We start from the raw sequence: 13,168 nt of genomic DNA on the forward strand, positions 1-13,168 counted from the left end.
CTACAACTTCATTAAGTTTCTTCAGATATATACGGATTCATATCCTCCCCCTCCCATTATTGAAACCTATGGACCATACATAAACAATGTCCCTTCATCTTTCATTGCTCCATTTCCACCTTGTTGAGTAAGGGATGGGGAGTCTAAGGGCTGTCTTGTATGGTTTGATGTCTAAACAAAGCTGTGTGTATAGAATCTCCTCCTGTTAGCAGGCCAGTTTCTCCAGCCATACACTGTTTTCAGCAGTCCCATTCCAGCAGCTACTCTGCGACTGAGGAGGTTATGTAGTTATGATCCCATATCACATACATGGCAAACATATAACTGCTCTTCTTTGGTATCATTGTGCTTTAAATATATAGTGTGAATGTGAACCTCCCAAGGATTCCAGAACCTCCCCGCACTGGATAAGGCAGAAACCCTTTTACACATCCAAGGGGAAACCTAGACTCTTGGTTGCTCTGTTGCACAAGCAAGGACAAGGTGTGTGTCTTTACTGAATGTGGAGCCAAAATAAAAATGGCGCTCTCCTGCTGTGGTCACTTTTTGCTTCATCTGTGTGCAATAGGAAAATGGTCTGTTTTGTGTGCACTTCCTACATGGCGCTCTTACAACTGGACAACTCTTATTTTTCCACCCCTTACCTTTTTCTTATTGCTGTAGAGTGTTTTTTAAGAATATACTAGCCCAGTTGTTGGATCACACCAAAGGTCTATCTAGGCTAGCATTCTGTTCTCCCAGTGGTCAAGCAGATGGGAAGCCCACAAGCAGGACCTGAGTGCACTAGTGACCCCTGGCGCTACAACTTCCCAGGGAGGAGATTGCCATCGCCTTTTCATATCCTTCTGCAAGGTTTCTTATTGGCTGATAGTTTGTCTGGAGAAGACAATCCATGAGCCCAGCTGTGGATAACACGCTAAGTCCAAACCATGGCTTAGCTTGCAGCAACACAGCAGGAACCAAGGAGGAGCAAAGTTTGCAATCTCCTTTCCGGGAGCTTGTGGGTTTGCCTGAAGCCATGGTTTGGCTTGGTGTTCCATGCGAATGGAACCATAAATCACTTGTGTTTACGTATCTCCTTCCTTTTTCCTCCCGGAGAAATATTGAATTGCTAATGGGTCCTCACACCTGGGTTGCATTTTGTTGCCCTTCTGGGTTTTTTGTTGTTCTCTGTATTCAAAGATCAGCCTTGGCTCTTTCTGCGATGGGAAAATGCTCTCCCGAGTGCACATTGGAGCTTTTTATTTGGTTCCCCCTTCAGGCGTGAACATAGTAATTGCTGAGAAGGTGCACAGGGAGAACTGCTTAATCAAGGAGCCCTGGCTGATTGCGCTGGGACTCTTTTATTTGGCTCTGGGGCTGATCCTGCTCTCGCCTGACTTGGCACCTGTGTCTGCATTGAGGATGTGTGTCAGTGTGCAGGATCCTGCTCTCTTGAGTTTTTTAATTAAGCCGTGACTTAGCTTCAGGCAGAAGACTTGCTTGAAACCCATCTGGATTTTTTAATTTAGGTGGCGATTGGGGGAGCTGTGGCTTCTCTGCCCCCTGCTGTCTGGAGTGGTGTCTTTAAGCAGGGAGAGATGTGGGGTCTCTACTTTGCCTGAAATCCCCATTTCCCAGCCCTGGAAGCGCAAAGTGGGGGCGGGGGCTCTGCTTGCTTATAGGGGATGGAATGTTGATTGATTATTCTACATGCTGCTGATCAGAATCTTGACATTCTGAATGCTACATGAATCCACCCTGTTGGGGATTGAGCCTTGGACCTTCTGCATGCAAGGCAGGTGTACCGATCTGTGGCTCTTCTCCTCTATCTAGATCAGGGTGGCCAACTCCCAAGAGACTGCGATCTGGGGAGTTTTTTTAGGGGTGCAGGGCAAACATGTTGAGCTTCTTTGGGGGGAGCCAGTGATCTACCACAGACATCCAGTGATCTACTGGTAGATCATGATCTACCTGTTGGACATGCCTGAAATAATGACTGTGGTCTCTTGGAGAGCTGGGCTGCAGAGGTGAAACTGAAGCTCCGTCATGATAAAGGCCCAGTCCCAAGGCAGCTGGCATTTCAGTGCTTCGTAGCTGAGGCTCATGAGAGATGTTGCCCATGGTAGGCACCCTGCTATAGGAGAAGGCAGCATGGCTCCCCTCCAGATGTTGTTGCACACCAAGTACCATCAGCCCCTGCCAGCGCAGGCAAAGGCACCATGGGAGTTAATAGTTTCAGCAAGAATTGGAGGGCACCTCATTGAGCTCTTCTGTGCAGGAGCGGCACTGCAGCAACAGCCTCGGAGAGGGAGTGTTGCCACTGCTGTGTACTGGGAAGAGGCAGGGGGGTGAGATGAGGTCAAGGGTCGGGGTGGTGCAGGGGCCCTGCCTGTGCCCCTGCCAGCCCCAATCTTACTGCCATGGGAAGTGGCAGCAACTTCTCCCCTCAATAAGAAGATGGTTGAGTTGGAAACAGTGCAGAAAAGTGTGAACAAAATTCCAAAGAGGATGGAGCGCTACTCCCCTGTGAAGAAAGCTTGCAGCGTTTGGGACTTTATAGTTTAGGGGGAAAGGCAGGTAAAAGGCAACATGATAGAAATTTATATAATTTGCATGGCACAGAGAAAGCGAATAGAGAGAAGTTTTTCTCCCCGTATCGTAACACTAGAATTTGTGGACGTTGAATGGAGCTGAATGTTGGAGGTGAACGTCAGGACAGATGAAATACTTTTCACACAGCACATAGTTAAAACTATGGAACTCCCTCACCCAGGAGGCAATGATGGCCACCAACTTGGATAGCTTTAAAAGAGTATTGGACAGATTCATGAGGGAGAAGGCTATTGATGACTACTAGCCGTGATCACTATACTTCTGAATACCAGTTGGTGGGAATCTTGGGACCTGTGTGTGGGCTTCCCGTTGCGGCATCTGGTTGTCCATTCTGAGAAGAGGATTTGTGACTAGAAGGGCCATGGGCATGATCCAGCAGGCTCATCTTATGCCTTCTGGGCCAGCCACACTTAGTAGGCTACAGGCTGTTTATATTTGCTCTCTAGAATACTCCGTGCTGCTTTATTGGTAAGAGTTGCCATAAGAGTGTCTAAAAGAGTCTGAGTGTTGGCTCAAGCCAACGGCCCACCGAGTCCAGCATCCTGTTCTCACAGTGGCCTGCCCCATATGTCTTTGGGGCAGTGTTTGAAATTCGGCAGGTGCATTTTGCACCTGGCTATCGGCCACTTGCGACCAAGTGAAGATGCCCAGGTGTCAGGATTGCACCTGACGTCTCCACCTTCTGGTTTTTTTTTTAAAAAAAGATATTTATTAAAGTTTTTTTTTAAAATATAACAATGAAAATGAAAAATAAAAAGAAACAAAATACAACATAAAAACAGTTAAAGAACAAATAATTTTCCATAACACATCTTCCTTACACTTATTTCCCCAGACCTCCTCATACCTCCCTTCTTTGTATTCCACTTCAATTTGTTAGTTCAGCAAATCCCTACCATTAAGCTTTTACCCATTTGTAAACTTTTTTTTTCGTATCTCCTAAAGCATTACAGCTGGAAACCCCTTAGTTTCTATCCAACATCCTTCTAGCATTCATTAATTTTACAATATTTCTGTAAATAGTCTTTAAATTTCTTCCAGTCTTCTTTCACCATCTCTTCTCCCTGGTCTCAGATTCTGCCAGTCATTTCTGCCAAGACGTCTCCACCTTCTGGAGGTGCATGTCTTAGAACTTACCTGTTTTCACACAGCAACAACACATCCTGTAGAATTCTGACTGTGATATTTTATCTTCACAATCGGAATAAATTTCAAGGACCAAAAAGCTGTATCCAAAAATCTGGCCCCAAAATGGCAAGTAGACATTCTGTTTTGGCAATTGTAACCCTGGTTTTAAGGAGCCATTTGGCACCTAGCTTATATGTGAGTTTCTAACACTGCTTTGTGGGGAGCCCAATTGCAGGATCTGAGCACCACAGCACATTTATGTGTGACACTGTAATTTATGAGGACATAGCAGCCACTTTGGCCTGGTTTTCATTGAGGTGGTTGACTTTTGTCTGGGCTGTACCACTAAGCTGAGGCCTCACCTCATGGAATGCCTTCCTCCCCAGGTTTGTTTTTAAAATCCCACGTGAAAGATGTCAGGGAGAAAGCTAAGCAATAACCTTTCTTCTTGATCTGCTAGTTTCCTGTGGTCAATGTTTTGTTTTTTTAAAAAAATAAAAAACCCAGAGTGTTGGAATTTTCATTTTATTGCAGGAAAGAACGTTCCATCATGTGAGCTGGTCCCCTTCAGTCATGAAGTGAGGCAACCACCTCTTGTGGGAGAAATGGCCCTTTGGTTTGCAGATATTCTGTTTTCCTGCACTGGTTTCTGTGGCAGGCATTTTAGGGTGATGATATCGGTGTGAATGCAGTCTCTGTTGTCTAGCAGGGAGCCTGCCATGCCACATTTCAGGCCTTCCATTTTAAGGGTTTTGTGTGGGGTTTTTGATCTGGAGATAATGAGGTGGTTGCCGGCAGCCCCTCAGTCAAGTGTTTTCATTTGCTAGGACGGCCTGTTGGAATGAGGGCGGTTGGGGGGGGGGCTGGCTCTGTGTGGGAGACCTCAGAGCTGCAGATGGTGTGTCCTGTTGTGGTGATCAGCCTGCAAATGACCGTGAGGCAGGGGAGGGGGGCAACTGATCCCCCTCGCTGCTGCTGCACTGGCAAAAACTGGTCTTGTGTTTTCCTCTTGGAAATGGAGATAATGGTCGTTGGGGAGTATGGAATTCTGCCTGCGTTAGGGGAGGAGGAGGAATTCCAGGACTTGACATTTCTGAATGTAAGGTACTAGCTTTTATCGCTGGCTGCTGTGATGTCTGTTTTCTGGAAAACTTTTAACTGTAATGTCCAATGCCCCCCCCCCCCGAACAATCCTGCTTAGCCTGTTTATTTTATTTCACATTTAGTAAGCAAAGCTAAAAACTTTGAAGCTTCCATGCTTGCCTGATATTTTTGCAATGCGTCGTTACAGAGAAACAAAAGTAGTAGGAAATTTTCGGTCCCATGACGCCAGCTTGCTAATCTGTACGATTCTCCGTTTTAATCGCAAAACAAGAGTCTTGCGGCACCGTTTTAAAAGACAGACAGTTTTTATTGTGGCAGAAAAACACTGGAACCAACTTGGTCACATATGCCTCCATAAAAGCTGAGGCACTGTTGAATCCCTTGGGCGTTTAGGTTCCACAATACTATTTTTCTCCCCCTGCTGCAGCAAGGCTACCCTTCTAGAACTGGCTGTAATTATAAAATTGCGGCCTTTACCTCCCCTTTGGTGTACCTGTGGGACTCGGGCCGTATCCCTCTCACCAGCCCTGCTCTGCACTCGTGTCCAGGAGTTCTTGCTTTGGTTTTAATGCATCTTTCAGCTGTGATGTGTTTTTTGGCTGGACGGAGAACAGAGAGATGAGTGGGTTGGGGATGTATGGGGAAACTGCCTTTTGTGTGGCTGGTATGTAACTTTCTGTACAAAGGGGAGGCTCTTGCCTCTTGGTCTGGCTGTTCCCAATTTTGTCTTTCGGCCTGCCCACCAGTGGCATGTGGCCAGTGTTAGAAACTGGGATATATGTTAGGAAACAAATGCCACCTTAAACCAAGGTTACAGTCGCTAAAATGGAATGTCTAGTTGCCAATTCGGGGGCAAAACGCCGCTAAAGTCTTATTTTTCAAACGATGGACTGAATGTGATTGGTTCTCAGTTACACATCTGGCTAGTTCAGATGACTACCTTGAGCTAGGTTAAGAGCTTTGAGAGAGCTTTAAGAAGACACGTCACTTGAACCAGGGACAATCCACAAATATATTGGCCAATTCCAACCTCTTTTTCTTAACAGCGGCTGCTCCTGCTCAGGCTGCACAGAAAAAGCAATTTGGTTCCTGAACTTCATTCCGATTGTGCAGATAAAATATAACTGAGAGAATCCTACAGCGTGGGTTATTAGTCTGTGAAAACAGTCCAGACCCTCCCGGCAAGCAGTTTCTGGTCTAATTAATTTAGTTTCTAATGGAAAATTGACACCTTTCTCTCTAAAGGCTCCCATGTTGTGAGTAATACTTGAACAGAGTTGTGCTTTGCTGCACACTTGTAGGGGCAAGAAAAAGGTGAGACATTTATATGGAGAGATATTTATACACTTAAAAACATGTGGTGTCATCCTAAGGAAGAGACAAGAGGTGGCCTGTCCTTTTGGAATAACTTTGTTGTGGTTTGTGAACGTGCTGCAGAGAGATACATAGGGGAGCAGTTTGCTTTCGCCTTATCTGCAGAGGCCTGGGAGTCCTCAGACTTTCTCCTTCTCTTCCCCATCTCTCTCTCTCCCCCCCCCCCCCCGCTACTGTTCTAACAACATCTTTGCCCCTGTGGTTGGTGGCAAGGAGGGCCGGCCTGGTGTTGCACGTTCTCCACAGGGGGTGGGGCTGCTTGCAAAGTGATGGACGGGAGGCGAAGATGACCCTATTGTGCAAACCCAGCTAGGCATGATCATTTCCTTTAAGCCAGAGAAAATCCTGCTTGGGAGCGCCGTTTAGCACTCCTGCCTGATGGCTACAGATGGCGGCAAGCAGAGGATGGAGAGAGTGTGCGCATGTTTGGGGTGTAGCCATGAGCACCTCAGCTGCGGAGGCAGGTGCAGAGCTCCTGCGTTACTGCAGATTTTGTAAACGGCTCCCACCTGTTTCTCCCATCAGCAGGTGCACAGTGGACTGCCTCTCTTCTTAATGCTACAATAGACTTTTTTAAAAAACAACAAAAAACTCTTTTGCTTAACAGATAAAAACACAAAGAGACAGCTGGATCAGTCCAATGGGCCCATCCAGTCTAGTTCTTATGTATTTTTGTATTGTAAACCGCCCTGTAGTCCTTGGGTGAATTTAATAATAATAATATAGCATCCAGTTCTCACAGAGGCCAACTCCATGTTTGTGGGAAACTAACAGGCAGGACCCCAGCACAGAAGCAACTCTTCCCCTCCTGCTGTTTCCAGCAACTGGCATTCAGAAGCAGTGCTGCTTCCGGCCATGGAGGGCAGAACATAGCCATTGTGGCTAGTTAGCCCAGAAAGTCTTATAGGACCATCATGGCACCTGGCTGGGGCTGATGGGAGTCGTAGTCTAGGATGCCTGGTGGGAGCCAGGTTGTCAAATGCTGCCCTAGTTGAGCTGTGGGATGCATTGTCTTGCTCTGGTTTATCTTTCTGGTGCAGGCAGAGGAATGCCTTTGTTTCACAAGGATGCAAGGAGAGGCCTTCTCAGTCATGTCTGTCTAGTCCAGCAGTGGCCAACCAAGGCAGGCTGTGAGGACCACCATCTTCCCTCCTTGTTTGCCCTCTGTACCTTGTACTCAGAGCTCCCTCCAAGCATTCTGCTTAGTTAGCACGCCTAATTTTCCTGGGTGGGTTCATCCTCTTTCCATGTGTTTGTCCACTCCTTTAAAAGAAAGAAATGATCAGGCTTGTCGCTATATTGTGCAATGTTGAATTCCATGAAAATTTATGCCCCAACTGTGCAGTGCTTACAGTCATACCTCAGGAGTCGAATGGAATCCGTTAGCAAAGTCCATTCGACTTCCAAAACGTTCAGAAACCAAGGCGTGGCTTCCAATTGGCTGCAGGAACCACAACACTCCTGAGTTTGTGGCATTCGGGAGCCAAAACGTTCAACTCGCAAGGTGTTTGACTTCCGAGGTACGACTGTATCATGGTTCCTTCTTTTGTACCTTCAGAGAAACCTCTTTCCACTGCTGAATCTAGGAAAGTCCCTGATCCTTGGATGAACAGCCCACCTGCCTTGCCACTATCTACTCTCAGCAGCGTTCAAAATCCACCAGGTGCATTTTGCATCTGGCTGCCTGCCACTTGCGACCAAGTGAAGATGCCCAGGTGCCAGGATAGCGCCAGATGTCTCCACCATCTGGAGGTGTATGCCTTGGATCTTGCCTGTTTCCACATACTAGCAACACATCCTGTAGAATTCTTTCCATTATATTTTATCTGCACAATCAGAACGAATTTCAGGAACCAAAAAGTCTGGCCCCAAAATGGCAACTAGGTATTCCATTTTGGTGACTGTGTAACCCTGGTTTAATGAGCCATTTGGTGCCTAGCTTTGATATCTGAGTTTCTAACACTGATCAACAGCCCACCTGTATTCACCATTATCTATTCCTAGCTAGCCAGGTCTTGAGCAGGAAGAAATCTTTCCCATCACTGGAGGTGCTTGGGATTGAACCTGAGGCCTTCTACAGTCAGAGCAGACACTCTGCCACAGAGCCAAATCCTTTTGTTAGAGGACCTGGTCTCTCTCTATGGCCTTCGCAAGCCTGAATTGGTCTTGCTCAATGTGAGAAGTTGCTCAGTAGTAGTAATCCTATCCAGCTGGGGCCCACCCTCTCTCTCCCTTCTGCAAAATGGGGGTTTTCAAGTGGGTTTCCAGCATTAAACCCCAAACATTTAATCAATTGCCCACATGCTGGCTCAGCTTCGGCCCTGTGGGGTTCCGAATGCAGAGGAAAGACCCCTGCAGGGGCAGCTCCTGTGTCGATACGCCCTGCTGATGTGGTTGCATTCAGGCGAGAGCCCCTGGAGCGCAGAATATCTGAAATTGTTCCCAAGAGTTGCCCTGTGTGTGCATATGCAGGAAGGGTTTGGTTCATCTGTCGTATTAATGTGGGTTTCCTAACCCACCCACTCCCAGGAATTCTCACCCGGGGAGCTCCTCTTTGCCTTGGCTGGATCTGCACTGATTCTTGCCTTCCTGGAAGATTTGGAAGTGGGCGGAAAGGGAAGCTGTTCTGATCCGCTTCGCTTTGTAAGCTGGGGAAGAGCCCACCCGCTTCTCTCACCCCCGCCCCCAGATCTACGATAATTACGCCTCTTTGGGTAACTGTTGCACCAATAACTGTCAGCTCTTTAAATCGACGAATTAGTAGAACGGTGACGAGGCGGCTGCTAATTGCAACCAAGAAAACCCCCAAGTTAGTTAGTCTACCATTATAAAACCATGTAATTAAATTCCAAACTATTGCTTGCAATCAATTATTTACAGCCAGCCGTGTTCTGCAGACACAAACAGACGGCAACCAAGGGCGAGGGACCAGATGCTTCGTCTGAGCTTCCTGGTTCTGGAGCACCAGAGAAGAGCCCCAAAACAGTGGCAAATTACTGCTTTAAATTGAAGCAAGGAGACAAGCTCAGTGACTCTTAAAAAAAAAACCAAAATATGGATGAGTCTTAGTTTTTGAAATGCAGTTGTGGTGCCGCTACCCAGAACACCGGAAGATGCTTTGTATTCGGTTCAGCATCTCATCCATTCAGCGGAAGACTATCCGTTTCAATTGGGAGGGTCTTGGGCAGAAGGAAGTCTCCTCTGTCAACTGGCAACCTGATCCTTTAATTAGATTTAATTAGAGATTCTGGGGCTTGAACCTGGGACCTTTTGCATGCAAATCATGTATGTGCTGTGCTGCTGAGCAGCAGTCTTCTTAAATGGACAGACTCCTACAGGACCAGAGAGTACCTCTCCAGCTACTGTTTGTTTTTAGATGGCACTTGGGGTGCCAATTTGAGCACTGGCAGGGAAGGGGCTGCGGCTCAGTGGCATCTCCCCATAAAGCTGGGAATGCCCCCTGCCTGAAACCCTGGAGAACCACTGCTGGTCAGTCTAGTCAATGGTCAGACTTGGTATTTCTGGAATTCCTGTGTTCCTTAATGTCATTACCATGTTGGGTCAGGTAAATGGTTTTGGTCATGGCTAGTCTGGCCCCTCTGGGATGAAGCTCCCAAGCAGGACATGGAAGATGATGGACCTTACCTGAGTGTTTGTCCTCAGCATTAGACCTTCAGATGTACAGTACCACTGTACAAGGAGGTTCCATTTTAGTGAGCTTGGGGCATAGTGGTTGGATCTCTTAAGCCAAGTGGCCGCCAGCTTACTGTAACGGCATAGCTGTGCAACCCCAGCAGGACATTTGCTGCCTGCCAGACGTGTGTTGCAGCCTGCCAAGTGATAGTCTTGGCAATCCCTGTGCGTTAGCAATCCCGAGCATCCGGTTCATAGAGGTGTCTGGCCTTCTGAATGTGGATGTTCCACTTGACTATCATAGCAATTAGCTGGTCAGTACAACTCCAAGACTTGATGTGGTAGCACTCTGCAATATTCAGCTATAGGGCAGCTATCATCGAATGCAAGGCAGTCAATTGACAGTAATTAGCAGGTCAATTGTCCATCGTCCCAGCTCTATAGACCCTTGGGCTATCTCGCCTTTCAAGTTTACTAGCTCTGCAAGAAGAATCAAATGTGAATTTGTTGAGCTGTGAAACTGAGTAACAAGGTACAGTGGAATGTGCTGGTTGCCAGACTGCTGTGATAGAATCATAGAATTGGAAGGGATCCTGAGGGACATCTAGTCGAACCCCATGCAATGCAGGAATCTCAGCTAAAACATCCTGTCCCCTAGCTACTTCATTCAAGGCACCTGCCCAACCACCCCAATAAGAAACCAGCCCCTCTCTGGCCCAAACCATCAACTCTTACTTTAGAAACCAATTTGGATGGACTCATTCCTATTTGGCAGCAGAAGGAAGCTGAGTCAAATGGGGATGACCTCTTAAGTGAGCCTTCGCCAACCTGGGGCCCTCCAGGGGTTTGGACCACACCTTCACAGTGTTTCTTAAACTTGGGTCCCCAGCTGTTAATGGACTACAACTCCCATCATTCCTGACCACTGGTTGTGATAGCTAGGGATGATGGGAGTTGTAGTCCAAAAACAGTTGGAGACCCAAGTTTGAGAAACACTGTGCTTAACCCACAATAACTTGCAGGTTTACCTGTAAGATTACCTTACCCCATATATGCCTGTTTGACTGTTTTGATTTGCAGAATGCCATGTTACAAGTGATACACAATATCCATTCTGTGTTTGTAAGAAATTGAACTTTGGAACTCCCTGCCTATTGATGTCAGGCAGGCAGCTTCACGGTTACTCTTTTCGATCCCTGTTAAAAAAAAAATTGTTGAGGCAAACCTACCCAGATATGTAGAACTCTGGCAGGTGTTTTAATCTGTGTTTTAAGCTTACCAATTTTAATTACTCTCTGAATGTTTTAAGTACAGTGGTACCTTGGTTTACAAACTGTTTATAATCCGTTCCAGAAGTCCGTTCTTAAACCAAAGCATTCTTAAACCAAGGTGTGCTTTCCCATAGCAGCGGGGGACTCAAATTACAAATGGAACACACTCAACAGGAAGCAGAACATATTCTGCTTCCAAGGCAAAGTTCACAAACCGAAACACCTACTTCCGGGTTTGCAGCGTTCTTAATCTGAGTTGTTCATAACCTAAGCTGTTCTTAAACCAAGGTACCACTATAGTTTTCAGCTGTTGTTTACTGATAATTTCATTGTTTTGTTCTTTTTGTAAACCACTCTGAGGTTTCTTTTTCATTCATGTGTTTCATAAATTTTATGAAATGAGAAACAAAAACATCTCATTAGCCCACAGAATCACAATGAGACATATCGTCCACAGGGCTCCAGGCCCCTCCTTTTCAGCTGAGGCGGTGGGGGGGCGGGGCCTGTGGACACCCCCTGTCTTTCATATACCAGTGACTTGGAAGGGCCAAAGGGCCAAAACACTTGATTCCCTGCTTTTTGGAACAGTCTGGACACGCCTTGTCTTGCAGATAAGTCCAGAGACATTGCTAGGCCATAAAGTGTCTGGAGCCAGCAACTTCCAAGGCTGGTTCTTTGTTGTTGTGCATTGATGGCCTGGAGGGGTAGAGAAGGAAGGGAGGAGGAGAAATGACTCCTCCAAGTTCACAACTATTTCTTCGGCTGGTTCCCTGGAGGGAAACCTTTATGTGCTATATTTGACTACGCCTGCCTTGCAATGAAGCCCTTGTTGCGTGTCCACTGGATAGGCAAGTTCCTCTGGAGTGTACCTAGGGTTTGCAGCCTTAGTTTCTGTGCTGTGGCATGGATGGGCTCATACCAGTGTTTCTCAAACTCTGGTCTGCAGCTGTTGTTGGACTACAACTCCCATCATCCCTAGCCAGCAGGACCCAGTGGTCAGGGATGATGGGAGTTGTAGTCCAACAACAGCTGCAGACCAGAGTTTGAGAAACACTGGGTTATATTCTGCTCCTCCAGGCCAGGAGTGAGACTGAGCCACCCTTGTAAAGTATTAGACAAAAATGATGCTGCTTAACCTGGCGACAAAAACAAAATGCAGAGCATTCCACAAAAGGGGTGCCACTGCAGAAAAGGCCCGTTCTTTTGTTGCCATCCTCCAGACCTCTCAGATGATGAATGCAGAGTTCAGGGTTGGTTGTTACGGGGAGAGGCGGTCCTTGAGGTACCCTGAAGTCCTGGGGTAAACATGGTGCAGATTGAGAGTGCAGCACAATACACGAAAGGGGGCTTATTTGTCTCCCATCTTCTGTTCCATTCCTCATGTCTAGTGTACTTACGATGGTTGTTTACGGCCAGTGGCTTGAACAGCAATAAGATGATCACTGAATGACCCTCCTTATCCCAGGCACAGTGGAGGCTGTTTTCTTGCTTGCTGATCTCCCATTTCGGGTTTGGTCTTTCCACAGCTCGCTTCCAGAATCCCTGCGTCACGGCCGTTGTAGATGTTGAAAGCTGGGGCTCTCCCCACGGAGTGGGACGGGGCGGGGGGTCTGACCCCAGCTGCTGAGTGTTTTGAAGGCTCCATGATGCCCAGCCACTTGCAGGACTAAGTGGATGGTGGCGGAAGGCACTGGACCGTCAGCCGTGACTGCGCCTTGGTGTGCCACCAAGTTGGTGAGTATTGCTTAATTGCTTAATGCAGGACGGGGGTTGGGGGGGTTGCGCATTTGGAGTGCAGACCTCATGGTCTCTGCCCTGTCCTGAAATTGTTTTTTAAGTGCATTTCTGTCCGAGAGAAGTGTCTACCTGCTGAAATCTTGAAGGTGGGGGGGTTGAAGACTCACAGGCCTGGGAGCTAAATGTAGCCCTCCAGGCATCACTTTCTGGCCCTCTGATCTCTCCCCCAGGACACACCTCTCATCCTGGGCGTTTCTGGTTGGTCTGAATGTGCTCTAAAATGCCGATAGATCATCCTCCATGCAGGCAAGCAAGAGCATTAAGAG

The 13,168-nt window shown here is 47.2% G+C and overlaps 1 protein-coding gene across 1 annotated transcript in view; it reads left to right on the forward strand.

The window, feature by feature from the left end:
- Positions 1 to 13,168, forward strand: part of VANGL2 (VANGL planar cell polarity protein 2) — a 43,426-nt gene that overhangs the window by 4,558 nt on the left and 25,700 nt on the right. Inside the window, exon 2 of the mRNA XM_081174575.1 lies at positions 12,632 to 12,839. The gene's annotated coding sequence lies outside the window, so the exon portion shown is untranslated. The remainder of the gene's footprint in view (positions 1 to 12,631; positions 12,840 to 13,168) is intronic.

The sequence above is a fragment of the Podarcis bocagei genome (genome assembly GCF_964188305.1).
Source record: "Podarcis bocagei genome assembly, chromosome: 16".
NCBI lineage: Eukaryota > Metazoa > Chordata > Lepidosauria > Squamata > Lacertidae > Podarcis > Podarcis bocagei.